This window comes from Ptychodera flava, chromosome 9 (assembly GCF_041260155.1).
Source record: "Ptychodera flava strain L36383 chromosome 9, AS_Pfla_20210202, whole genome shotgun sequence".
NCBI lineage: Eukaryota > Metazoa > Hemichordata > Enteropneusta > Ptychoderidae > Ptychodera > Ptychodera flava.
Window position 1 is genome coordinate 17,904,922 of NC_091936.1, and position 26,882 is coordinate 17,931,803.

The window sequence follows — 26,882 nt, forward strand, 5'->3', positions numbered from 1 at the left end:
ATAATTTTGGAAAATTTGCTTGGGATTCAGTGAACGCTTCCGCCAAGGAAAGCCGACAGCAATGTCAACCTTACTTCGATGATAGGTTTCAGTGAATACAGAGATGCGGTATGCGTAAGGCTAAACCAATGAGATCCAGTTTCAAGGATTCCATAACGGTAAAAAACCATTTAACGGTATAGATTAAGTTACAAAACTTTCCCTCATAGAGTGGGCATCAGCTATCTCAATAGTTCCCGAAACAATTTTGGTTTCAATTTGAGTTTCACTTCTTCATATTCTTAACTCCTATTAAGATTTTTTATGATTACAAAAATGATCAAAAGTATGGCACAATTATCAGCCTGAGTCACTTATGGGATATTCTGGTTTTGAGATTGTACTCAGACAAGCAGTCGTTTTCAGAATGTTATGAATATTTTGTTCAAATTTACTTCGTTGGTTTATTTCGACGTGAAGGCAATCCAAAGATATGAGATCCTGTAATTAATATGTCTTCTATTAAAATAAATGACCCTCTTAAAACTATACCACGGCAAGCGCTGGCAGGTAGAAGTGTCGATGTAGCTGATATCCGGAGATCGTCTTAAACGCGTAACTCCTTATCTCCTGGCCATTATAATCTTTAGTTTCTTTAGTTGAGTTCGGGCTGAGAGAAATCTCATGGTTTTGATTCTCACATTTTTTTAGGGATCATAAAACAGTTTGTTATCGAAAGTCACCAGAATCTAGGGCAATTATCGCCGTAAACTACAAATGCCGTCATGGCACCATTCAAGCGTGACATCCTCACAGTAAGCGAGGTTACCCACACATCTCCTTGATTTGTGCACTCAGACATTGTTTGCTAAAGGGTTTATTCAATGTCATTAATTTCCGAACAGTTTGAAACTTACCACTTAATTTCAAGATTATCTGTTAAAAATATACTCCAAAATTCTTGATTATGTTTTTAAGTTGTGGAGTAAACTGAATGAGAAGGCGATGTTTGTCGGTGCTAAAAATTGCACGCTCTTCAAGGTAAAGTTGTCAGAACTGAGATGATCTTATCATACCACCTGTTAGACATGCAAATATCCTTTGTCACGAACATTACAAAAATCAATGCCCTTACTTTTGCCAACACAGATGAAACTTATTCCCTTAATTTCCTTGAAAATATTGTGTATGGCTGTCAAAAATATCTGTTGGCAAAATTACAAAATTGCTAGCCCATCTCCTTTGTGGGAAAGAGGTTGGTCTCCTCATTCAAAGATTATAAAGGTAATTAAAGCTGCAAGCAGCGTTGGCGGGGCCCAAGCGGTTAACATGGTTGAAAAATCTTGCACTAATGATATTATGTGCAAACTTCGAGCTTGAAAAAGTAGGATTTTGAACATCATCTAATAGTTACTGTACGTATCACTTGGAATTTAATATTTTACGGAAAATCCAATATGGCGGCAAAACCACGTGACCGATCAAAACGCCTTTTGCAAACTTGAAAAAGATCACACTTAAGATGTTACATGTCAAATTTCAGCTCAATCAGAGTGTTGGTTGTGGAGAAGAAAATTTTTAAAGATTAAATTGTGATTTTTCAAAAATCCAATATGGCGGCAAAACCACGTGACCGATCAAAACGCCTTTCAGAAACTTGAAAGAGATCACACTTAAGATGTTACATGTCAAATTTAAGTTGAATCGGTGTGTTTGTTTTTGAGAAGAAGATTTTTAAAGATCAAATCATGATTTTCGCAAAAATCCAATATGGCGGCCAAACCACGTGACCGATCAAAACGCCTTTCGCAAACTTGAAAGAGATCACACTTAAGATGTTACATGTCAAATTTCAGTCGAATCGGTGTGTTTGTTCTGGAGAAGAAGATTTTTGAAGATTAAGTCACGATTTTAGCAAAATCCAATATGGCGGCCAAACCACGTGACTGATCCTAACGCCTTTCGCAAACTTGAAAGAGATCACACTTAAGATATTACATGTCAAATTTCAGTCGAATCGGTGTGTTGGTTCTGGAGGAGAAGATTTTTAAAGATTAAATCACGATTTTCGCAAAATCCAATATGGCGGCCAGACCACGTGACCGATCAAAAACGCCTTTCGCAAACTTGAAAGATCACACTTAAGATATTACATGTCAAATTTCAGTCGAATCGGTGTGTTTGTTCTGGAGAAGAAGATTTTGAAGATTAAATCACGATTTTCTCAAAATCCAATATGGCGGCCAAACCACGTGACCGATCAAAACGCCTTTCGCAAACTTGAAAGAGATCACACTTAAGATGTTACATATGAAATTTCAGTCGAATCGGTGTTTTGTTCTGGAGAAGAAGATTTTTAAAGATTAAATTGGTATTTTTCAAAATCCAATATGGCGGCCAAGGTCACGTGACCGCACGCGATTTTATTGGCAAATTCTTAAGACCTTAGGCCATGCTTGCTATACAAAAAATTTCAAATCGACTAGACCCCTGGGTATTCTGGAGAAGCCATTTTTAGGTTTTTGGAAAATCCAATATGGCCGCCAGGTCACGTGACCAATCGAAATTTGTATACCCAGGTGCACGAGATCTCATAGGTACCTATTAGCCCTGCAAGTTTTAGAAGTTTGCGGTGAGCGGTGTTTGAGTTCTAGGTCGACAAAAAAAGAGCGGAAGAAGAAGAAGAAGAAGTAGAAGAAAGTTGAATTCCTATAAAACCAATAGGGGCCCAGCCGGTAGGCTTGGGCCCCTAATAGAACGAAATGATCTTCAAAACGATGCTGTCAATTTTTTGAAATATTTGTACAGAAGAAATTTGCTTCAGTTTAATAAGTGATATCAGTGTGTACAGATCAAGGAGAATTGTGGGTAACATCACTGAATGTGAGCTTGTGTAACGCATTAATAGTTAATGTGCTGTAGCCATTCTGAGACCAGACCCAAGTATTGCTGCGATCGGGGATATTAGGGCCAAGCAATCAGCCAAATGACTCATCTTCGGCCTTAATGGTCCTTAAAAGTTAACACGTGGAGGCCGTACCTCTAGTGAAGAATGTAGAAGTCTCTCAATCAGGCGATTGCATTAAATGCCAAGGCTAAGCCGCATCATGCGACAGTCACGTTGATTAAACCACATACTGGGAATCATAGAACCCATAAATATGTAACATACATCTAAGCAAGCATATACATCACCAATGAAATAACAATCATCAGACAAATGAACGAATAAATAAATAAATATACGCGTAAATAAGTTAGCTACTGTTAACAAATACTAATTTGTTCAGAAGTCGCATCGGACGAGACTTTAATATCAGCTTGCTTGCGCAATGAGTCAGATGTAACACAATAGTCCTGTTATTGTAGAAATCTTTTCGAACATTATCATGGGATTAGAATCAAGTGGTCGAGTCCTCGTTAAAGACAAACGCAGAACACGCGTGATGGTGGGTGGGGCGGGAGTTCTATTTCATAGGCCAATCCCCGGAATTGCTTCAGAGCGTTCTGAGTGAGATATTCCCTCATTAACCCACACCTACACGGTGCACTGGAAACCCGTGTTCGGCGGCTGGTCGTCTTTTTCCAATCATCTTGTAACTATAGCTATATTTACAAGCTTTCCATCGTACGTGTTTTTTCTTCCTTGATAACGCCCCCATTGTTCCCTGAAGTATACGTTCTCTGTGGTGCTGTTTCTCGGTGTGTTCTCTGAAAGTGTAATTGCTGTTTCAGTTCTTCGGAGGCTTATATAATTTCTTAACTTTTGATCCTGTAAATATTATATCCATCCTCTCAAGAGCTAGAATCACTTCGCTGGTCTACAGAAGTAAGTTGCTTTTCAGACAGCGACAATTCACCAACTTTTTCCGAGAAGATTTCACAAGGACAATGGAAATAATTTATGATTGAAACATCGGTGAATTGAAAGTAATGGTCTTCCATAATGAAATAAGTGCTCTGTGATCTTAGATGAATTTATACAATTTACGATTAAAGGGATTATTTGCAAGTTTCAATCTTCAATTTTTGATGAATGCATTAACTTGCGTATATAAGGGTTGTTGTGGGTTAGTTTCGAAATGGTTGCAAAAGCCTTCCGCTACCGGTGTAGCTGGTAAACAGTGTGAACTGAAAATAAAAACGATTGCGGTTTGTGAGGTTTTGAATCAAACATGTATGCTATTAGTATGCAAAAAAACGCCGCTAAACCAAGATCTAATATTCATTACGCGAATATAAAGATCAACACATCTTCTTAGTTTACAAATAACATATCCATAACCTCATGATCAGCCTAAGCTATCTTCCCTAAGATATGATTATTGTGTATGTTTCCCCATAGCAGCCTTGAGTCAGCCGATCAATTCAGACTGCATATAATATGTACTTTTAGGATTGATGTCTCTTTCATCTTCTGTAATCTTCCATTTGGAGATAACCTTCCATGTGGCCTACCATGCGACCTTATTAATACATATACATCCTTGAATGTTGGTTTATAATTGACATTTTTCTTCCATTGTTTTCCTTTCAAACTTTTTAGTACGTATTTTATGACATTAATTTCGTCATAAATTCTGTTTTAGAGTATCATTATTGATTTTTTACCTGGCGTATTGTGTGGCGTTGTTATTGATCATTAATGAATTATTGTCACATTAATTAAAAAGTATAAGAATATGACAAGGCGTTCAGGTCTGTGATTTTCAAACCCTAACGCTTACTAAACATTGATCAAGTATAATCCTTTGTACCTACCGTATATAGACTGTTATTGTAGACGTCTAGATGCCCACATGTGGATCTATTTTTTAAGAAGCACACATGTGGGTCTGGTTTTTTAAAAGATGCACGTCATTCTTCCCTTCATTCCAGCGGGAAGTGTATCGAAATGTGTGACGGCGGGTTCGATGTGGAACACGCTGCCTATACTTGTGTCCGTGAGAATTTGTAACATTAAACGTTGAGTTCGGTACATCGAAGAAATACTCTGAAACGATAAACCACACCACGCATGCATCCTTAAAGTGTGTACATGTTTCTATTTCACCTTATGATGGATAGGGCTACGTTGACACTCATTGGTACAAGTAGTTGCCAGTGGTTCAAAATAAACCTCGCTGCCTCACACATGCAGGATGTTGTCTTTGATATACATATATTTCGGCCGATCTTTCCGTCTTGTCTGTCTGGCGCGCGGGTGCGCGAAACTTGCAACCCATATGTCACCATACTCATCTACGTCTGCATTGATATATACAACAATACACGTACATACCTTGAGCGGTCGAACAAAACCAATGGATGAGGGTCGCTGGTCGTCTAAAGTGCCCCTTACGATATACACAGTATGTTTAACTCCATACATTTTACACCCACCACAGGTTTTCGATTCACGGAAATTGGAAAAAATTTCAAGTGTTGATCTTCATCATTTTGTCGCTTTGATCATAATCGTTTATTCCCCTGGAAAAAGATAAGGCCTGTAATTGATGATTTCGTGAAGGATGCTTTAAGAGCCGTAAGGCCCCAGAAGATAATGGTAATTTATGGTCAGCCATCTTTAAGTTATAGCCATTGAAATGCATTCCAAAGGGACATAGTGCTTTCAAATATAAGTTGTATCACCCCGTAAAACTTACATGATAAATATTTGATTAGCTTCACCAGAAATTACTAATTGATGACATATACCAATTTCAAAAGGACAATTTAGCGTGAATAATTAGGGTTTTTTTAACGATCGGCTCTCTGCAACATCGTGGGTGGAGTAATGAGTAGACTCCTACACGCCTCCTCCACACCTCCCATGTGGCAGTTTCCATGGTAACAGAACAGGGAAAGCGTATTGTTCATGTGCAAGGCTCGAACGTCAACTTGTGTGATCCCTACCTTACCTTGTGTATCTTTCAAACTCGTAAGTGGCAACGTGCATGCCGATGGAAACCTTTGTTACAAAACATGCCATATTATCGAAAATATAGCTCCATACATGAATGGATGCGTGCGTACTTCCAGTACATACGTACCTACTTCCGTACGTACTTCCGTACATACGTAGCTACTTCCGTACGTACTTCCGTACATAGATAGATAGATAGATAGATAGATAGATAGATAGATAGATAGATAGATAGATAGATAGATAGATAGATAGATAGATAGATAGATACATACATACATACATACATACATACATACATACATACATACATACATATACATACATACATACATACATACATACATACATACATACATACATACATACTGCCTACCTGCTTACCTACCTACATACCTACCTACATACCATACATACTACATACATACATACGCCTACCTGCCTACATCACTACATACCTACATACCTACCTACATACATACCTACCTACCTATACCTACCTACCTACCTACCTACATACCTACATACCTACCTACCTACCTACCTACATACATACATACATACATACATACATACATACATACACACACACTACATACATACATACATACATACATACATACATACATACATACATACATACATACATACATACATACATACATACATACATACATACATACATACATACATACATACATACATACATACATACATACATACATACATACGTACATACATACATACATACATACATACATACATACATACATACATACATACATACATACACACACACATACACACACGTGTCACTAGTACCCCACAAATCGTAGAAAGAATGACAGCATAGCGCAAATCTGTACACGAAACATACCATGAATGGCGAATGATAAGGAAATGCTCGGAAACTAAATCATTTTTAATAGCCTTTAAGACCTGTATGTCATCACAATACACCACTGCTTTATATAGACTACATTAGAAGTTTTTTTTGCAATCAGTACGCCTATGTAATGTATTATAAAGAATTGCCATATCTCTGTCTTACAACAGTAATATTGCCTGTCTCTCTGTCTGTCTGACATTTGCTTTCCTGCGTGTCATCTTGTTTCCGATGGGAAAAGTGACGGTGAAGAACGTGTTTATAGAATCGCGGAAAACCCTCCTACCTGCAGAGATTTTAATCAAGATGTTCGTGGTGCATCCCCAGCGGCAACGTCAGCGAGTCGATCGGAAATCGTCAACGTTGAGTGGAGTGCCGTTTTGTATAATCGCTCAGCGCTGTCAATATTTGACCCACATCTTTGCTACTAATCAAGAATGAAAGTACAACGCCTATAGGGATGCCAGATATTGACGTTTTCATCAAAGCCTCTTTGAACCTCACGCAAATTCAAAAAGTCGCTCCTTTCTGTCGACAAAAGTCACGTGACTTGTGATTAAGGCCTGATGCATTACTATATGATACTGGACCAACTTGTGTGGTGTCTCAGTGCAGAGATTAAACTAACAATGGCAACGGCGGATTCGCAAGTTATGTTTAATATTGGATGGCATGATAATTTCTGAGTAAACAGTTTTTGGATCGCATTGAGGGAACGACGAGAATCTGAAGGCAGAAAGTGGTTCGGGCATCAAAATTGCTCTTACAGTATTGAAAATATTTAATCATGAAACTTTTTTACAGACATACACTTGCATGGTGGCTATTTGAAGGGAGATATTCCTCTGTTGAGTCGCATGTCAGCTAGACAGCATATCCGTTAAAATAGTAGCATAAACATTCGAAAGAAAACTGCTTAATCTCTATGGTGGCACAACATCGGCTGTTGCGGTGGCAACCAAGTCGACGCGTCGAGGACGCCCACAGCATAGGGATCGCACAAGTTGCCTGCAATGAGGAGAGAATGTTTAGCGAAGACTCATATTATTTGACATTCACAGCCTGTTTATTCGTCACGGGTGAGAAAGCGACGGTTTCGGGATCTATCGGTAGCACAGGATGCGTTGTATAAAGTGACGTGCGTTCACGACTGGACAGTCTGAGAAGAGGGGAGGCGACAAATAAAGCGCGAACTCAAGAGTCTTAGAGAGATAGGGGAGAGAGAGCGGACGAGGGCACATGGACAGACAGGCCGACAGACAGACAGATAGGCCGACTGACAGACAAACAGACAGGTAGATAGACATAAAGAAGGGTGGAGAAACAGGGAGATAAAGTATAATAAAGCGAAGTAATAACGCGGGGGCTAATCACCGTGACCAAATAACTAGTTAGCAGCTCTTTCACCTTATGAGCTGCTAACGAGTTATTTGGTCGGGGCGTAAGCCCCCGTTGGTGATCGGCAGAACAAATTAATGAAGGGGATTAGGGCAATGAACAGATATGTACTATTTTCTTTGAAATACTATACAGAGATAGAGAGGGTAAAGTAATAATACCATGTTTTAGAATGTCTCGCTTCTACCTTCTTGAATAGATTAAAAAGCAAGACCGACTGCGCTTGCGCAGACTTTGAGTTGAGTATGTAAATGTTATGTAAATCACTAAGTGCCATGAAAGTCAATGCATGGCTCTTTCGCTTGCCAGTTGCCTGCAACATCTCCACACAGTTTCCAGGGTGGTCTTAGAAGAATTCTACGCTGAACAACGGAGTCACACATAGGGCGGTTCACATTTACAGGTAATGTCTACTTTTCTTGTAATATGCGCCGTAAGCAAGTCAACCCGCCGTGAAGAAAACTCGCGCGAAAACCAAATCTTGATCAAGTTCATCTTCTCGAAGTTGTCGGATAAAGAGAGCGAACTTCTATCCTTTTTGTTCGTTCAAACCACGAAATTATGGATATCTAGGCTTATTCACTGCGGTAACTTTTGCTCCTTGATTCCACTAAGCTAAACAGAAAGACATACCTATAGCTTTCATTCGTATTGATTCATAGTCGACGGTGCATGCATGGAAATCCCTAAACACTGTGTCGGAATAAAATCCACTCGTGTTGGCTCGGGTGATCCTTCAGACGGGATTTCTCCCTTCTCAGGAAATGTCGATTGATACGATGGGCGGTCCCGGCGGTGCCCATCTCGATATCCCGTCGTGACAAATCGGTGATCCGCGGGCTTTTCGGAGTTCATTTGATTCATGGTGGAGCTCACTTAAAACTTTCTCTGTGACATCTGTCGCATTACAAATCATTTTTCGTTTCTGAAACTCTACATTTCTCAGTATCGTGACATTGCCCATAGTACGACGACGTGAACGACACATTTTGAGGTACTACTCCGCCGGATTTTTCAGACAATCCTTTATTCTAGTTTTTGTTCCTCTTTTTTCAAATTCTAGCAGAGCAATACGTAAATTTGCGATCTAAAACAGAAAAAAGAACCGCAATAAATTAGAAGAGTCCATCCACTTAGTTTTTCTGTCGTCGGCGAGGTTGTTTTTTCCTGACCTGTTTAAGTCCAACTTGTGGTCTCGTTTGTCTTTACCTTTCCAATTTATTGCCGCAAGGAAGAAATAAGAGAGATAGGCCTATATGTAGAATTTCACTAAGTCTTAAGGCGGTTGTAGGTGCAGTTAGAACCAATGGGACTAGACCGCTGATCCGACGTAAGACTGTAGTATCGTGATGTTGTGTATGCAAGTACTGGGATATATGCACGAGCCTGCATTGACTGCGTGCAGCACTGTACAAAGCAGCTCTGCAGTTTTCGCCGACGTATTCTTGTGTGGGCAGGACCGCAGAGCCACGTCAAGCATCGGAAAAAAAACCCCGTGCGTTATATCGTCGCTTCTGCTAGAAACTGCGAGAACTGCATTTTGCTGTCAGAACAGACAAGATAGTATACCGCTTTGCAATCCTCTGACGGGTCTTGTCTGATCTCCTAGCTTAGCATATTGAACTTTTCGATTCGGTCGTTCGTCCCGGGAAGCTGGAAGGGGTTGTCAAGGAAACGTTTTAATCGCTTAATTATGATAAATTGGACCCCTAGGAAACAATGGGATTCACGAACTTCAGTCGTCAAATATCATGAAATGACCTGGGGACCCTTTTCCTTTCAGTGCAAATTACATTGTTGAAAGCAGAAACAGCTCCCACAGATCACGATAAATCTCAGAGTAACTTTCGCTACGGTTGTGTGATTTTTAATTACTCTTTTGTGATTTTGAAGACATTTTCTTTCGTCTCCTGTGCCGCACTTACAAATAACCACGGATTTGTCAACGGCTTGCGCAGCCGACGCGCTATATAACGACGTGGCACGTTGAAACTCTTAAACCGCAGCATTGGGCACAAAGATTGACAGTAGCGTAGAACATCATTAATTTGGTAAATATGAATACAGGCGTTACATATTAGGCATGGGGGCTCGTTGATGACTTTTTATTGACTCGGAAGGGTGTTTCTGCTGAGGTAACTGCTTGTGGCAATTATATACTCCGGGAATGAGGATTTCGAATCTGTACATAATCCCGGATATTATCACAGAATTGCGTACTTATATATAACGTGGTTTGGGAGCAATGGGGAAGCACACGTGGACGACTTTTATAGGGGCTCTTTGATTTATCAAGAGTATCACCTAACACGATTGGGACTGTTCTGGGATGATTGCGTGGATGATAGTTCAGATCGTTAAGCTGCAAGTGTAAAATTGTGGTCCATGAAACAAATGAGAAAGCTTGTGTGATCTCACTGTTACCTGTGTTCTGTGATCATGCTATGAAGGCATGGGCTGTTGACGAGGATACCTGTTTGAAACTATCTGTCATTGTCAAAGCAAAAAGTAGGATTTTTCAGTTCCACAGACCCTTGTATTATACATGCATGTTTTAGGTCTTTTTTTAATTCTACGTTTTAATCAACACAGCCGTATTTCAATGTTTCACAGAAATGCCTCAGAGCACCCGTACCAGCTTTCACACTTCGCTGGTAATGCACCCCATACCCCAGAGAGTCAGACTTTAGTCTGGCCCATGCGATATAAAACATTAATATCATAACGGTACGCTTCCTTTGACTCCATAATCGTTCATTCACTCTGCTCGTGGGGGCGCATGTGCGTCCCTGTGTTGGTGGTTGGTGGAATAAGCAAGCCGAGAGCAATCTTTAAAAGTTTTATTGGATTGCTTCCAACAGTCGGTCAAGTCAATCCCCCACGTGTATGCTGCTGCTGCTTGTGGTCTTTGCTGTCTAATCCCTCGGCGCAATGTCTTCAACGAATAAAGTACTTGTTGTAAATCCAACTTGAAATGTATCGTTTTGACAGGCGGCAGTTTGATGGTAACTTAATGAATGTTCCGTGTAAGTTTAAGATTTTGTTATGATGGACGTTTTATCTTCCCAGTATTGTGCATATTTGATGATAGCGATAAGACGCAAGCCGTGTTGTGCTGTGTTTTGATGTGTCGTGTCGTGTTGTATTGTGTCGTGTTTTTTTTGTTTTATTCTGTTGTGTTGTGTTGTGTTGTGCCGTGTTTTCTTTTGTTATTTTGAGTTGTGCCGTGTTTTGTTTTTTGTTTTATTTTGTTGTATTTTGTTGTGTCATGTTGTGCTGTCTTGTGTTGTTATGTTGTGTTGTGTTTTGTTGTGTTATGATGTGTCGTGTTTTATTCAATTTTATTTTGTTGTGTTGTGTTGTGTTGTGTTGTGTTGTGTTGTGTTGTGTTGTGTTGTGTTGTGTTGTGTTGTGTTGTGTTGTGTTGTGTTGTGTCGTGTTGTGTTGTTGTGTCGTGTTGGATTCCAGAAAAGCTGACAGTTGGCACAAACATGGAAGAGACCAACTCAACAAAACCTACATCATCGAATAGGCATAAACAACTCAAATTCAACTCTGAAGCTCACTGTACAAGCCATTTACAAAGAGTGATGCTCGAATTGGAGTCACAAAACCGTCGCTGTTACAGCTTGTATCAGATTTACCGTTTAAGCCATAAGGAAAATTAATCTTCCTTTTTCAAAATCTGAAACTGGTGTAAAACTCAGCGACTGAGAATTCAACCCTCTCAGAGCCGAATGTTCTGACTGATAAAAATGCGCATTTTTCAAAACCCTAACCTACTGAGACTTTTCTCCTTAAAGTTTTTGATGATGTTGATAACCTGTAGATTGGTTGAGGTTATACTCCCGTGGTACTCATCTTCTGTGCGGTGACAGTCAGCGTCTCTCAGAGAAGCCGGTTCATTCGTTTTCTTCGTCTGTCAACGTTGACCTGGACTTCTCGCAGGAGGTTTGGCCCTGCTCGCGACAAACGCCGAGAGACTTACCACGTTTGACGATTTGATGCTTGGCATTTCAACATATGGGAAAACTTGTCGGTACAGATTCCCCATGATAACATATTTCCTGTGCAAATACCGTATGGACTTCGTGACTTGGTCAATTCGAAGAGTAATGACATGTCTAATCATGTTATTATTTTGATTCATGACAATTGTCGAACTCAATCAATCAAGATTATCATGCAGTCCGGCAGCCCCGATCCCACTCTTTTAGACCGTATTCTGCGGCTAAAAGTATCGTGCGATCGCATTACAGCCACGTTTAGTTGACAATGAGATTTTGAGCGCTTTTAGTTGACGCAATTGAAATATCTACCTACGTGCGTTAAAAAACCTGACGATTTCCCGCGTGATTAAATTATGTTTACAATCATACAATTAATTGGGTTGAAAAATTATATTAATCTTAACTCAGTATGAACATTTATATGACTTCTGCCCACTCAAGGAATAATAGGATAATTAATAAGACATTATTCAATTTCACAAACCATGCACATCCTTGGCTGATTACAATACTGCGCATGCTCCGAAATTTTCTCCTTTATTAAAATAAACAGAAGACTTTAAAGGGCAACAAGGTTCTCCATCTTTATGATGTCGTGCTGAGTGTATACATAATGGAAGACTTGAAATACCACCCAAGTTGAAAGGGTTAAATACTGAGCTCTTGATCCTGCTTGTATTTCTTGTGCTACCGTCAGCCTTGCCGACAAAACGCATTATATACAATATACAGTGTGCTATCGTTGAGAAATGAAATTCACTTGTCAACGAGAACTTTTAATACCGCCACACCCGCTCGTGAATGTCGTCTTTCGCTAATATAGTTTTTGCTGAGGCATTGAACGTAAAAGTCAGAATAAAACAGAAAAAAATAGTGTAAAATAACGTTCTAGCGGTATATTTGCTTGACTTATTGGTAGGTGTACACGTACTGCAGTAAATTTCTTTATTCTTTTCCTCTAATGATCGAAGTTTGACTGTGATGAATCGGCAAACACCAAGTGGGCGAAACCCAAAATGAGCGGGTGTTGTACACACAATGGGCACACTTTAAGAGAAGCTTACTGACGGATGAAATATAAGAAAAAGCAAACTGTTGTAACCCGTATGAAATTCAATAAAATATTTGCAAAGGGTGAGTTATGTCGTATACACATCGGGGCTGATATCACGTCAAGAATTATGTGCCCCTCTAGGGAGGGGGGTCGTCGAAACTGCGCGGCAAACAATGTCTTTCTTGCGCGTTGTCTGATGCATCAAGTCAACATAGCCGATACATTTAAGTTTTACGAAAACTATATTTTTACTTTCATCAATCGCCAACGTACCTTGGATACAGTGTTTACTTCGGTCGCATGGGTCTCATACGACCTTTGGTTCCGATGATCCCTACCTGTAATACAACGCCCCCTCGGGGACAGATATTCAGGCACTCGAATTTTCCAATACTTTTCTAAATTACCATTTGTAGGCGCTCATTTTAAAGCTCTCGGAGTGAGAAAAATATTCACCGGCGTAGTGTTTTGAAAACAGGAAACGTTATTTTCCCCATAGAGTTAACACGGAAATGACCGCTTTTTGATTTTTAAATGTCGTGAAATGTTAGGTAATTTGTTTCTCGAGTACAAAACTTTGCAAAGTGACCCCTGACTTTATTCTTGATTTTGTAAGATGATGGTTGAAAGTTTCATTGAGGAAAGTTTTATCAAAAGTTTGTTTTTCACTTTCACAGCCCATACCACCTGTTAACACCGTTAGAACTGTTTACGCTGAGTCACATCTTTCATAAGCTTAAAATGGTCACTTGAAATCAGAGCTCGTCATGGGCTCCCTTGAACAGTAAATAAATACCAGCATACTCCCTAAGCTGATGTTGAATTGTACTACAGTTAATAGCTCAATAATTGTCTGTCTTGTCTAATCTACACAGCCTGTATCGTCAATTGAACACGCGGCATTTGGTCACGATTTGAGGAACATAAAAAGTTCTGTTTTCCATGACAGAACAAAAAATACTTGAATACACAAAAACAAAAAGTTATCTAATGATGTTGGGTACAAATACGCTATATCAAAAGCTACTGCTAATTAAGTAAAGCAATGCGGAAATCAGTCGAACAAAAAGAGTCTTGTTCTATTGATGAACGTGCCTCTTTAGCAATTGCCTACTCTGTATGCCATCTCATGTATGATCCCGAAGGACAGCCGCAGAAGACATAAGCTTATCAGAGCAATTAGAAACGATCAATTCACTTCCTGATTGACACTTTCGAAACGCCCCCTCGAGTTCGTCGATCGCAGTCAAATGGCATCGTGCACGGCAGCGTGGCGAGCCTATCAATCATTCAAACAATGTCTCACTCAGTCGACCAATTAAATTGCTGGTCAGTTAATGACGATATTGGCCTGAGTAGTCCGCCATATTGTGAGATCTCACGAAGCAATTTTTGAAGAGGGTGGTGTCAATTTGTTTAATGGTTAGATGGAGAGTTACCCAGCATATCTGCTCTTCATCTGTTTAGCACTAAAATGATTAGACACTTGACATTTAAGAAAAATCTCAGTGAAAATGACAAAGGTTTATTACAATCACCGTAAGGACGGTGTTACAATCGACCAAAAGCGTTTTATTATGACATCTATGTTTAATATTTCGATTTCATTTCCTGGTGGAATTCCTGTTTTATTTTGAAGAATAGCGCTTATTTCAAAAAGTCGAACCCTGAAACAACGATGATCGTTGTATTTTCTTTTCAAAACGTGATTGGTGCTTCATCGCGTCTCCATGCTATTCCGTAAACGAATGCTCATATTTTTAACTGACGAAGCTGATGATTTACCCAACACAAAATACGCTCTCCACTTTGGCGTCAGCTGTAGAATATTCATCGTGCACGTCAGGACGATGATCGAATCGCTGTTATGGGGTAGAGTAACCACATCGAAACATTCAGTCTAACGATAATTCAGTCAATCAACCAATTAAACGCCGGGTCAGATAATAACTACATCGACCTCGGCAGTCCATCATATTGTAAAATCTCACGAAGCAACATTTCGGATAGAGGATGGTCTCATCCGTATAATGGTTCGATGAAGAGTTAGCAAGCATGTCTATTTAACGCTAAAACGATGAGAATCTTGAAATTAAAAAAAAGAAGTCTTATTGAAAACACCGTGCCACGGAATGATTGTTAAAATCAGGAATTTAGTCAAATTATGCTGAGGGTTTGGTATGACATCTTTTGATCTTTCATTTCATTTACTAGATTAATGTCAGTTTTGTTTTGAAGAACGGCGCTTCACAATTTTCATCAACACGGCATTTCCGTATCAAAATACAGTAGCTGCCCAATAGCAATCTCTACACAATTCCATAACATGCGAATGCTCAAATTTTGTGTTTTAGTACTTTTAACTGACGGATTGTCGTTTGTCGAAAGATCAGTGAGGAGCATCGTAAATGCCGTGTGCTTGATCGTAATAAATCACGGCATGGGGCCCGTCGCTACCGTAACATCAGCTACCCAGCAAGAATAAGAGAACTTTCAGTAATGCTTATTCGTCGAAGATGATCTCTTTAATTTAAAACAGTAACTGAAAAAACAGATGCCTCTTGCCATTGTCCCTCAATCTTCTTGTAAACAGCTTCAGATCTCTACACCATCCATAAAGGCACAATATCTGGTTGCCACGACAACAAAATGAGTAAAGTTTCATCACAGCGGAGCTGTAAAATGATCATGATTTCTTTTTTCTTGTAATCGCACGAAAAACCAATGACACCGTTTCTGTATGAGATATCACAGTGTTAACACATCTGCGGTATGGGTAGTTTAAAATTACCATTTTCGGAACTTTACAAAGCCACAATTCTAATAAATCCGCGGGCTTTGCGAAATGCGTCCGGCGACTCTACACTTGGGAGTGTACCGGTAAGAATGGTCTCTTATAATAGCATATGTTCAATTTCGATCTTTAGCTGACGGCTATGTGGATGTGTTTTCATGTCGTTGTACATAAAAGTGAACATCTCATATTCTCTCCGGCGTTTTCGTAAGAAATGAAGTACCGGGCCAAGTGTATTACACTTCCAAAGTTTCAACATAAAAAAATAATAAGTTGTTTATGCTCGAGGAATGATTCATGTCAAGTTTGGATAACGACTGAACTAGATGTGTAAATATTCAAAACAATCTCAATGATGTTTAAGAACGCATGCTCGCATAGGATTGTGTCAATTTTTCTCAGACTCATATAAGTACCGTGTGTGGGTTGATTACAATTTTTCAATTCCAGCTCCCTTGCCCACGAGAGTATCTTCCAGACACAGGCAGCACTGAATGACACAATGCTTCCGCGCAGTAACTATTGCAACAAATGCCGGGTTACGGCTGAAGTTAGCCTGACTCCCGGCTGTGGTTTTCAGACTTGCGGCCGAGCGTGGGCGCGACGTGTCGTTCTGTGGAACGCGATCACAAAACCGCAGCCTTCTCTAATCCGCACACACGACCCCGTTTTTTCGGGGGGCAATCATGCAAATGAGTAACACAGCTCATATAAGGCTATAACAGAGGTTATGCCCTGCTTTTGCGTCGACTCCATGCCCCTTCATGAATAAATTCAATACATTGTACACCATAAGAAAAGTGCAAAATCTAACTGACGAATTCGTGATGGTAAATATAAGACGAAACACCATCGTGAAGGTCTTTTTCGACAGCTTGCTCATCAATAATTAATATCAACAGAATTCGTGCCCACTAGGCCAGTATGATTTATTTTGCGCACAGCAGATTACGCGCGTACATCGAAGCTAACACACAAGACAGAGCACGTCCATTCTTCTGTAATTATTATTATAGAAAACAAAAATGCAAATGGTGAATGAATAGCGTTTAAGCAAGATTGTAGAATCATTGTTTGCCCATACTGAGCTACGTTGCAGTCTGACATTGTTTCGGTAGGTTTCTGGACACCCTTTGAAAAGAACCAATTTCTTATACAAGAGGGCGCGGCGCCAATTTTACTTGTGCCTGAGTTACACAGTGTGGCAGTGTTGAAGGTGATGTAATAGAGGATTTTTCTCTGGAGAAGCTGCGACACGAGATTTCTACCCGCTCAGGTGTCCAAGAATTGGATAATAGGTACGCATGCGCGGTAAATTGTCTGCTATACATCCACGTAAATTAAAGCTCCACTGCCTGTACTTCCAGTGTTTTTGTTCTGTCTTAAAACAGCGTTGTATGTTCTCCTCCAAAAATCATGTGAAACGCTTCGAGTTTAATCGGTCAACACAGCGTGTATGTATGTCGACATTATGTCCAATGTTATTATTGACAGTTGAATTTCAGGACGACCTGGAATTCATTTCATGTCAATAATGGCATCCCATGTTCTAAACACAGTGCGTTGCGGCTAATAACTTGTATTTCGGCATATTTTTTTTTGTGAAAGGAAGAAGATTCTGCACTTGTCCTCATGAACAAAAGTGGTGTTAATATTGTAAAAATAATTATAGCTAGTCCTTTCAGAGGCTGGTACAAGTAAAATTAACTACAAAGATAGCGCGTATATCATCCACACTGCTTATATGACCTTCTCATATTTCTCTATATCCATAACAGCTACATTTTACACCGAGATACTTAGGGAGAACGACGTGTTAAGGCGCCGTGCGTTATTTTGCAGTATACCACTCAGTATGCCTCTTGAATGGCCTCTTTCAAGTTCTTGCCAAAGGGGCTAAGCGCTGATAGCACATCCATCGCGCTTGTTAAGGAGTTCCATCGTGTGTCGAGGATGACACTTTGTATAAAGCGCGTGGGCACCCAAGGTTCGCCGTCATTTCGAGTTGATGACATATTTCGCCCTCAGTTGTCAATGAGCAGGGTGCCGCGTCTACGGTGAAATATTGTGATTAGAAAAACCGGAAACATAAAAGTATTTTTTCTCCGAAATGTTTTGCAGCTGGTCATATTGACGTCACTTTTTCATGTTCTTCAAATAGGTGATAAATTCTCATGATTTTCATAATATACCCATAATTCCTTAATTTCATTTATATTTAACTTCGTTGTTATTATTTTGATATTTAAGTCTGCCACACACTTTCCAAGGCATAGATCTTCTCGTCCGAATACCTTAATACGTTTTTTCCGAAGGAAAGCTTAAAAGAACACTTTCTACTATGCCTACACTTACACACATGTATTTTCTTTGTGGGAATCCGTCATAATCTTACGCTAAAACGGTTTCACAGTTCACATCCTGCTTCTTGATAGGTTCCCTGCGTATACCAGCAGAGAATTTTGTTTTCAAAAGGAGTGACGCGTATAGTCTATCAATTTCTCGATTAAAAAGGTTTCATGGCGGACTAATTTGATCACACTGCGTATACGTATGTTTTGCACTTAACCTCTTCCCGTCATTATAGTAATGTATCTACTTAAGAAATAAATCATAACCCAGCGACTGGTGTGCGACGAGCTTTTGACCAGTACACTGCATATGTGTACGATTGATGGCGAGTGAATCAGTGTACCCGTTGCCGGGGTGGTTTATCACCTTTATACCATGACAGTGTATTTAAATTCTGGCATGAAACTTAAAAAAGAGCATTTTTCTTGAAGTGAGAGGTCGTGCGTGTTCCAACAGTGGTATATCACGATATAGCACTGTTATGGAGCGTGTCATTGGGAACTGATCCCGTTGCTCTTCCTAGAAATAAATAAATAAATAAATAAATAATAAATAAATAAATAAATAAATAAATAAATAAATGAATAAATAAATAAATAATAAATTAATAAACTGTTAATTTCCAAATATAGACAGCTGTACTTTCGCCATCAGTATAATATGATAAAGGTAAACACATTTACTATTATGCATGCAATAGCATTGCCGGCTTTTGCTGTCGCAGAACTGCTGTAGTTTCTTACCATAAACAGATGTATCGACAATGAGATCGTAGACATTGAGGAATACAATACGAATGCGGAGGTAAAAGCGACATTAATAATTTTACAGCAATCCCTAGGGGAGTGTAGCCTTACTTTAATCTTGTGCAATTTTAACAGTAATGGTGGAATACTATATGAGCTATTCGCTATCCAGTACGAACTTTTTTCACATCGTGATTTTCCGAAATGTTTAACTTTTGTGTGACCTCTCTATCACTTTGTTTGACTGGTAGAACGTAAATTAACATTTCAGAATCGAATTTCAAGCTTTCATCACCTCGTCCCAACCGACATCGATGCAAAGCCAGCGTGACTGCCACATGTGACGTCAGTCGTCGGTGCGTGGCAAATTTGAATCTCCGCAAAACGTGTAAACCACTGTCATCGTGTTCGCGCCACGGGTGTGACTAGTCGCTAATACTACTACAGCGGCCACGATTAACTTTACAGCAGCTGCTTTTCAGGGTACCTAGAACCCTTTTTTGACTTGATTTAAGGTTTGTTGCAACTGCAACCTCTTTTTGAGTTTTACTCGCAATAAACAACAAATCAAAACAACAACAAAAGAGAAAAAGCATAATGACGACAAGTTGACTCGCATCCATGACAGAGGAATTAACGGATAATTTTATCGTTTATAAGTGGTTTGGGATACGTGGTCAAAATACTTACTTCGAAAGGTGTTCAAGTACAGGACATATATATTGATAAAACGATTTGCGACACAATCTTTGAGAACGACCGGTTTATATCTCGACAAAACGATCGTTGAGTTTGGGGCGATATTGCAGCTGACGATCTGTTATCGATAAAATGAGCTACTCTCAAAGCTTGATTAGGGCACCAATGTCTTTTGTGGACACAAAAATGTTACAAAAAATTCCTCATTGTGAACTGTCTGCCACGGCAACTCAAGTCAACACTAAATTATCTTGCATTCTGTACTATTAAAGCTCTCCTTTACATCCAAACTTGCTTGGGTCTAATATGGACTCTGTCCGACGGCACAGCCGACACGGTTATTGATTAAACAAATGTATTTTTAATGGATTTTCGCATTTAATGATACACTAAAGATGTTGGGGCAATATAATGATTACCTCCTGTAATTCTGCAAAGCGGTCGCGGTCGCCTCTCCCCCCTGATTAAAAGGGAAGTCTTGTCATGTTTTCCGTGACCTATACTTACACAACAATTGCGCCTCGGTCGGTCAGCTCTGTATCAACCAATCTCAAAACAACCATCCTCTCGCGGGAAATTGATCTGCATGTCCTCCGCGGAATAACCTGGGAGAATTAGCACTCGTAGGGGGACCTCTACGCTCACGGAAACCTTTTAGAGTAATTACTCGGATGGCTGAACTCACGTCATAACGCTTTGGTGCGAATCCCGCCCCCCTCCCTCTCCTCCGCCCGTCCTTTGAGTGTTATGTTCCAATAATCCCATGCTTAGTTGGGGTTTTAGACTGACCCATTGCACGAGAAAGAATCTTCGGGTAATTCATAATTAATTATGTAATGGCTGAGAAGAGGTGGGTAATATGTTACATCTTTTTGGCAATACATTGCTTGTTATAGGTGAGTACTGAGTCTCTTAATTAGAAACGTTTCCTGGCTCGTAGTGTGGCACGCATGAGCGGACATAAAGAAATTCGTCCTCTCTGCCGTTATAACTTGTTTTTCTGAACAATCCTCTCATAAGAAGGCAAGTATAACCCTTGCTATTATATCGAGTTGTGATGTAGCTTGTCCTCACAAAACAGTCCCCAATCTTGCATGTATCTTGGCAGAAGAAATACTTGCTATAATGTTGTTGTTTTATTGGTTTAGCATTAATTTTCAGACGTTGTGAACCTCCGCACACTTGGCGCCAAGTTCCGGAACGGTCGCACCGTTTTCTCTTCAGCGGTCAATCGACTTGTCAATTTAATGGAGGATGTTCGGTTATTTGTTTCTCTGTTACAGGATAGAATTAGTTTATCAGTCTACGCCACGATTGTTTCAATTAATCTTCACTGCGATGTAAAGCCTTCATAGTAGCGGCCGCACATTGCGTTAGAAATGTGGCGTTGCCTTTCCTTAGCTTGTAAGAGGAGAACGCCGTGAAGCATATTTTCACAATTTGCATAACTGCCAATCAATTGTGTAAGCTACACACTCGATTACACCAAGAGCAACTGCATCAATCCGTTCGTGCATGCTTGAGTTACATAAATTGAGTCAGTAATGTGAGAGCCGTGTGCGACTCGTTATTACTTTATTTTGTTTCTGACATGCACATCTCAACGATTTGCAAATAAAGACGATATAATCAAGGTCATTACCATTTGAATATTTTCAGTGTGTTCAAAACCTTTCAACTCAGCTCCGGCTTTTGTCCATTTCGTACGATCGGCCCTGAATTAATGAAGAGATGACAGGGAAATGTAACTATACCGTTCAGATAACGTTTATCCACGAGTAAGTTAAGATCAGAGTCTGTGCTCGGGTGCCAAAGGACGCATGCGCAGTTGCCACGAATTGCTCCTGTAAAGAATGTTGTCAGCATGCGAGCAGCGTTGAATCTCTTGCCCTTTTCATATCAAACTCGTCTTATATGTCAAACTCTTCAGTTTACAACGTTAAAAACTAACAAATTTCCGGATTCCTCTCTCTTTATACGTCTAAAGTGACTGTCAATTTCCTTGACATACGAAGGTGGTCTCGGCAAACCGCTCTGAAGCTGTAGGATATAGCTTCGACCGACGGGGTACCTCCTTCTGCACTCCCGCCTTCAACATTAATACTCTCTGTGTGAACAACTATAATTTGTCACGGCGCTGCACTTTTTTTCCTGTAGGAAAGTATCAAACTTGTCTGTGTGATCAGATCAAGGGTATGAAAGTATCAAAAGTCACTGTAATCTACCTATATACATACATACACATGCATTTTCATGTCACACGGTAGGGCCACAGACACATCGCAAACAAAGCCAATTGAAACGTTTTCGGAAGAGAAGCCATGCACGAATTCGTGCTCAAACGACGTCATTGACAGAACACTTAAGTCATGTTGTCCACTCGTTTAACATTTAAAGAAATCTTAGAAAATTTTCTTCAGCCTCCTCACGAACGTACTTGAAGCGTCATTAGGAAGTCAATTGACGAAGGAAACTGCGTACATACTACTTAGGTGGGCCACATTCAGTCTAATAACTTTCACTATTCTGCTAAGTTTCCATGCACTCCAAACACCCTACTCAAGACGCTTCTTAGAGACATAGGAAACCTTTAATTGAGTTTTTCCTTTTCTCATTGTAAGCGGTCGATTTGCTGGATCCTGCTGAAGACACGGAAGCATGCGTTAATATAGTCAGACGAAGTACAAAAACTGAGAGACGGGCAAAAACTGAAACTGCTCGTAAGAGAGACATGGGCCCGTCAGAATTCACAAAGTTTGCAACAGCTTGCTCGGTTATGATGCTGTGTCAAGTACATGTGTACGTCAGATGTACACCGAAGCCGAGGTGCGGCAACACTTTCAGTGTCGGCTCCTCAAAGCGGCGTGGCACTCCTTTTCACAAACTCATTCGAGTCGTTGCCATGTTAATGAACTCTATAGCCATCCTCAAATCCATCTTAATTATTTCCGATAGATGCGAGTCTTCTCTGAGCGCAATAACCCTTTCACAGAACGGTGTGTAACAACAAGAGCGATATTTTCCCTTCTGGCTAATCGTCCACAGTGTGGATCCTCCCAAAGTAGCGCGACGATTATGAGCCCTCAAGATGGGTCGATATCGACAAACAAGTGAGGGTTCATTAAGGAAATGGTGTCATTTTCACTGCGTCACACTCAAATTTTAAAAAAGGGGTCAGGCAAATCTACAAACTAGTGTTTTTGGCGAAGACCCCACGCTTGTTCTTCTTCTCTTCCCAATTTATGTTGTCATAAAATTTAAATGTGTACAGGTGAAATTGTGCAAGCTGACTCCCCTTGAGTAGATGAGCCAAATTCATGAACACCATTTCCAATTTATTACACCTCACGTTTTATCCAATTATCGTAATTGGCTGAGAATTACCCACTTGATGTAAAATGACTCCCTGTATCATCAATATTACTATCTTAAGATCCATCCCTTGGGCGGGCAACAAATCGTAATCTTGCCCTTGCGACAGTGCGCTATTATTTACTTATTCCGGGTCGAGTCACATTTCTCTTATTCTTGTCAAATGCAGTTTAATGACTTTAATTATCACTTCCTTTGTTACAGGTCGAAATGTCTATCACTCTGCATATACTCACACTTGCGATAGTGCTGGCAGTCGTCATCGTTGACCTGCAGCAGTGCAGCGCCCTCAACGCACTTGACGACGAATCAGCGGAACTTGAAGACGGCTACTTCTCCGAAGACAAAAGGAGCCCGTATGAGCTACGAGAGAGCAGAGGGCGCCAGTCGAATTGCGTGTATGTCAGAGGATGCGGTCCGTGTTGCAAACCCGTGTGTCGCTCGTGCTGTGTCTTTAAGTGCATTAAACATCGGCTCAGGAAACGGTCCGCTGAAGCTGGTGAGCTCGGCCTTTACACCGACGATGGCCAAGGGACGGATGCCAGATATGGGCAGCCTTAGAATTACAAGACTGCTTTTACAGTATTAATATCTGCGATGTACTGAGTGACTATAGTCGAGCCTGAAGCATGTATAACCCCTATCTCGTTTACGATATCCGGGTAGAAAATACCAAAATGACTTTTCCACTCTCCCATGGTCAACACTCCAATTAATATCCGTTTACCACCTATGCTATGTGAATTTTTCCTTAACTTTGAGTTCGCAATTTCAGTCACATGTTCTGTATAAGAATGGGTGGGTTCTAAGATGTCACTCCATGTTTGGCAGCATGTGTTCCAATAAAGCCCTATTTTTTAAGTACAGCGGCTGTCCGTGCGTCATTGTTGTCCACAGGAGTGAAGCAACCTATAACGTTGTCAGCCATGTGCTGACAGAAATTTTGCTCGAACTCCAAAACATCTCACTGCTTGCCCCGTTAAGGTAGATCGCCTCTCGGGAACAGATATTCGGACTCTCAAACTTTTACAATTCTTTTCTGACATACCACTTGTGGGGACTCATTTTGAAGCTCTTGGAGAAAGAAAAACTTTAATCTGCTTAGTATTTCGAAATTCGAAAATTTTATTTTTTTCCCCAAGAGTTAACATAGGGATGGCGGCCATTTTGAATTTCAAATATCGGTAATTCCTGGGTAATTTGTTTCCCTAGTACTAACGTTTGCACGGTGACTCCTGATTTTTATTCTTGATTTTGAAAGAGGACGGTTGAAAGATTCGTTAAGGAAAGTTTGAGCAATAGTTTTAAATCTCTGAGTTTCGAGGCGCATAGCATTTCTAGCCGTGTATCATTTATGTGTCAAATGTCTACATTCAAATTGTATGTACGATGCCACACATTGCAACCTTTCTTCAGAGTGAACTGCAGCTTAAACGAATCTACTATTCGGGATTTTGTGCTGACTGTAATTAAATGTATCAAAATGCTACCATTGTTTGTTTTGCATCGAGCAAAATACAGACACCACACCCCTGGGCAGACTGTCGACCTATCTCGTAGCTCAGCGCCGTCTTCATATATTAGCCCAAGTTGCTCGCCATTAAAGAGGTGTTATGTTTATGTCATTTGACTGAGCACAACACAAAGATACCCTACCAGAAACCAATGGCATGATGATACACAAACATTTTATGATTGCGAATGACTGTTCTTTCTGACAACGTAAATCCAAGGTTGCAATGTTTTGACACATATCTTCCTTCATTTCACGGGGTTCTAGATTTGAATCGCAGAACTTTGAAAAGTTTGCTCGTGGTGAAAAGATAAATTTAATATGGTAGCGACGGACGGGGGTGTATGATAAGGCTTCCCATATTTTCCGATGTATTAAAGGGGGTGACGAGACGATATTTGCGCGGACCATTGTTGAAAATTATACTTGACTCAAAGTTCACACACCACTAAAACAGGAGATGTTTTTCTCATAGCCTTAGGAGTGCAAAGGGCAAATAACTCTGTACCCCAGGACCAGGTAATGCATTTCTGCATTAACCCATTGTTGTTTAAGCTAATATTATAAATATCAGATAAGTGAGTTGAAAAATATTCGCAAAAATATTGTTTTCTAAACCGAAGAACCAAACATCAAACTGACCGACATACACCTTGTTACTTCCCTCTTAAACACTTTCAGCGAAATTCATGTAAGAATTCAAAATCACGCATTATTCTGGCCACTTAAACATTATTATACGTCTCACCCTTAAGTGCCGATCAAGAATTACCAGATAAGATTACTAGATATACTTCACTATTTTCGGTAAAATGTGTATTTATATGGACTTGAAGACTTTGTGAGTACAAACTCTTTGTTACATACAATAAAACAATTATACATTATATCTCATACAAATCGTACCTCAACATCCACTTCGGCAATCAATCCTCTTCGGCGGAAAATAAGAAATTGTTTGAGATATTTGTTTTCTTCTTATCGGTTTACATCGAAGAATTCCACTTTGCTAGCCCCTACTTTGCAAAATGATAAGCGGCTCTTGTCTCCTTTAAATACCCGTCGGGTAAATTTGACGTCGGCTGGCAAAACACCTAATTCGAATTCAGAAGTTGCCACTCCATCACGCAACATTAACACCATGACGACATTTTTGTACTACGAGAGAGCCTTGTCTGTGAATGTTGCCGACTGTAGTTATTGAAATAGAATCATGAAATTAACATTGCATTCGGTTGTTTGCCATGAAGCGTTTTAATTTATTCGATAATTCGATGTGTTGCTGGACAGGTCTTTCACGACGCAAACGTTTTTTATCTTATTCTAAGACAAAACACTACCCAATTCTGCGCCAAACCAAATGAGTTCGATAGTGGATAAGGAAATAACAAGGCTCGTTTTACTTCTCCCTAGCTTAAGTAGTACACGCGCCTTGAAAGTGAAAGTTTTGCTCGAACTTTCAAACTGAAAGTTTTATTCAAAGTTTCCACAAGGAAAAACAAAAAACTGAGTCCCAAATACGGCAGACTAGAAAAATACTGTAAAGATAACTTGAGAGTTCAAATATCTGTCCCTGTAGAACGTAAGAGTGACTATGACGACACACCAATAAAAGTGTCATATTTTTTACAGCATATCGGGAGCGAGAACATTTTATGCGCTCAAAATCACGTGTTACGTTCCTCTTGTTCCGTCTGATGCTTTTCTTTTCTCAACTTCATTTCTTTTAAGTGGTGGGTTTGACGGACGGTGTTAATATCACCAAAGCGGTCTTTCACCCTAATTTTATGAGGACGTGGGCGAACACCACTGGATCGTAAACCCACGCTCATTCTTCTTCGCCGTTCCCGTGAAAGGTTACTGTCATAACTGCAATTAAAGTTATACAGTCACCAGTAATCTAAATATGCCCATATATGGTCAAAGGGGCGTTCCTTGGTATTCAAAATACCCATGTGAGGGCGCTGTTTTTAAAAAAGCGGCCACACGCTTAAAATCTGTGATTGGTTAGATTTTCTCTTTCCATGGTAACTGTGGCAAAATTGGAACAGGTGACAATATACCTTTAATGGAGTATTTTATGTATAAAGATGTCTGACAATCGTCATAGCAACGTCTACTCGTCATTTAAAACTCTCGGTACTGCGCAGTTGACAAAAACATCACGAAGTAGC

General features: G+C 40.0%; 1 long non-coding RNA gene across 1 annotated transcript in view; it reads left to right on the plus strand.

Annotated features, from left to right (window-relative positions):
- Positions 1-24,061, plus strand: part of LOC139140207 (uncharacterized) — a 37,419-nt gene extending 13,358 nt beyond the window's left edge. The window contains exon 2 of the long non-coding RNA XR_011553962.1: positions 23,400-24,061. This is a non-coding gene — a long non-coding RNA (uncharacterized lncRNA). The remainder of the gene's footprint in view (positions 1-23,399) is intronic.
- The last annotated feature ends 2,821 nt before the right edge of the window (positions 24,062-26,882 follow it).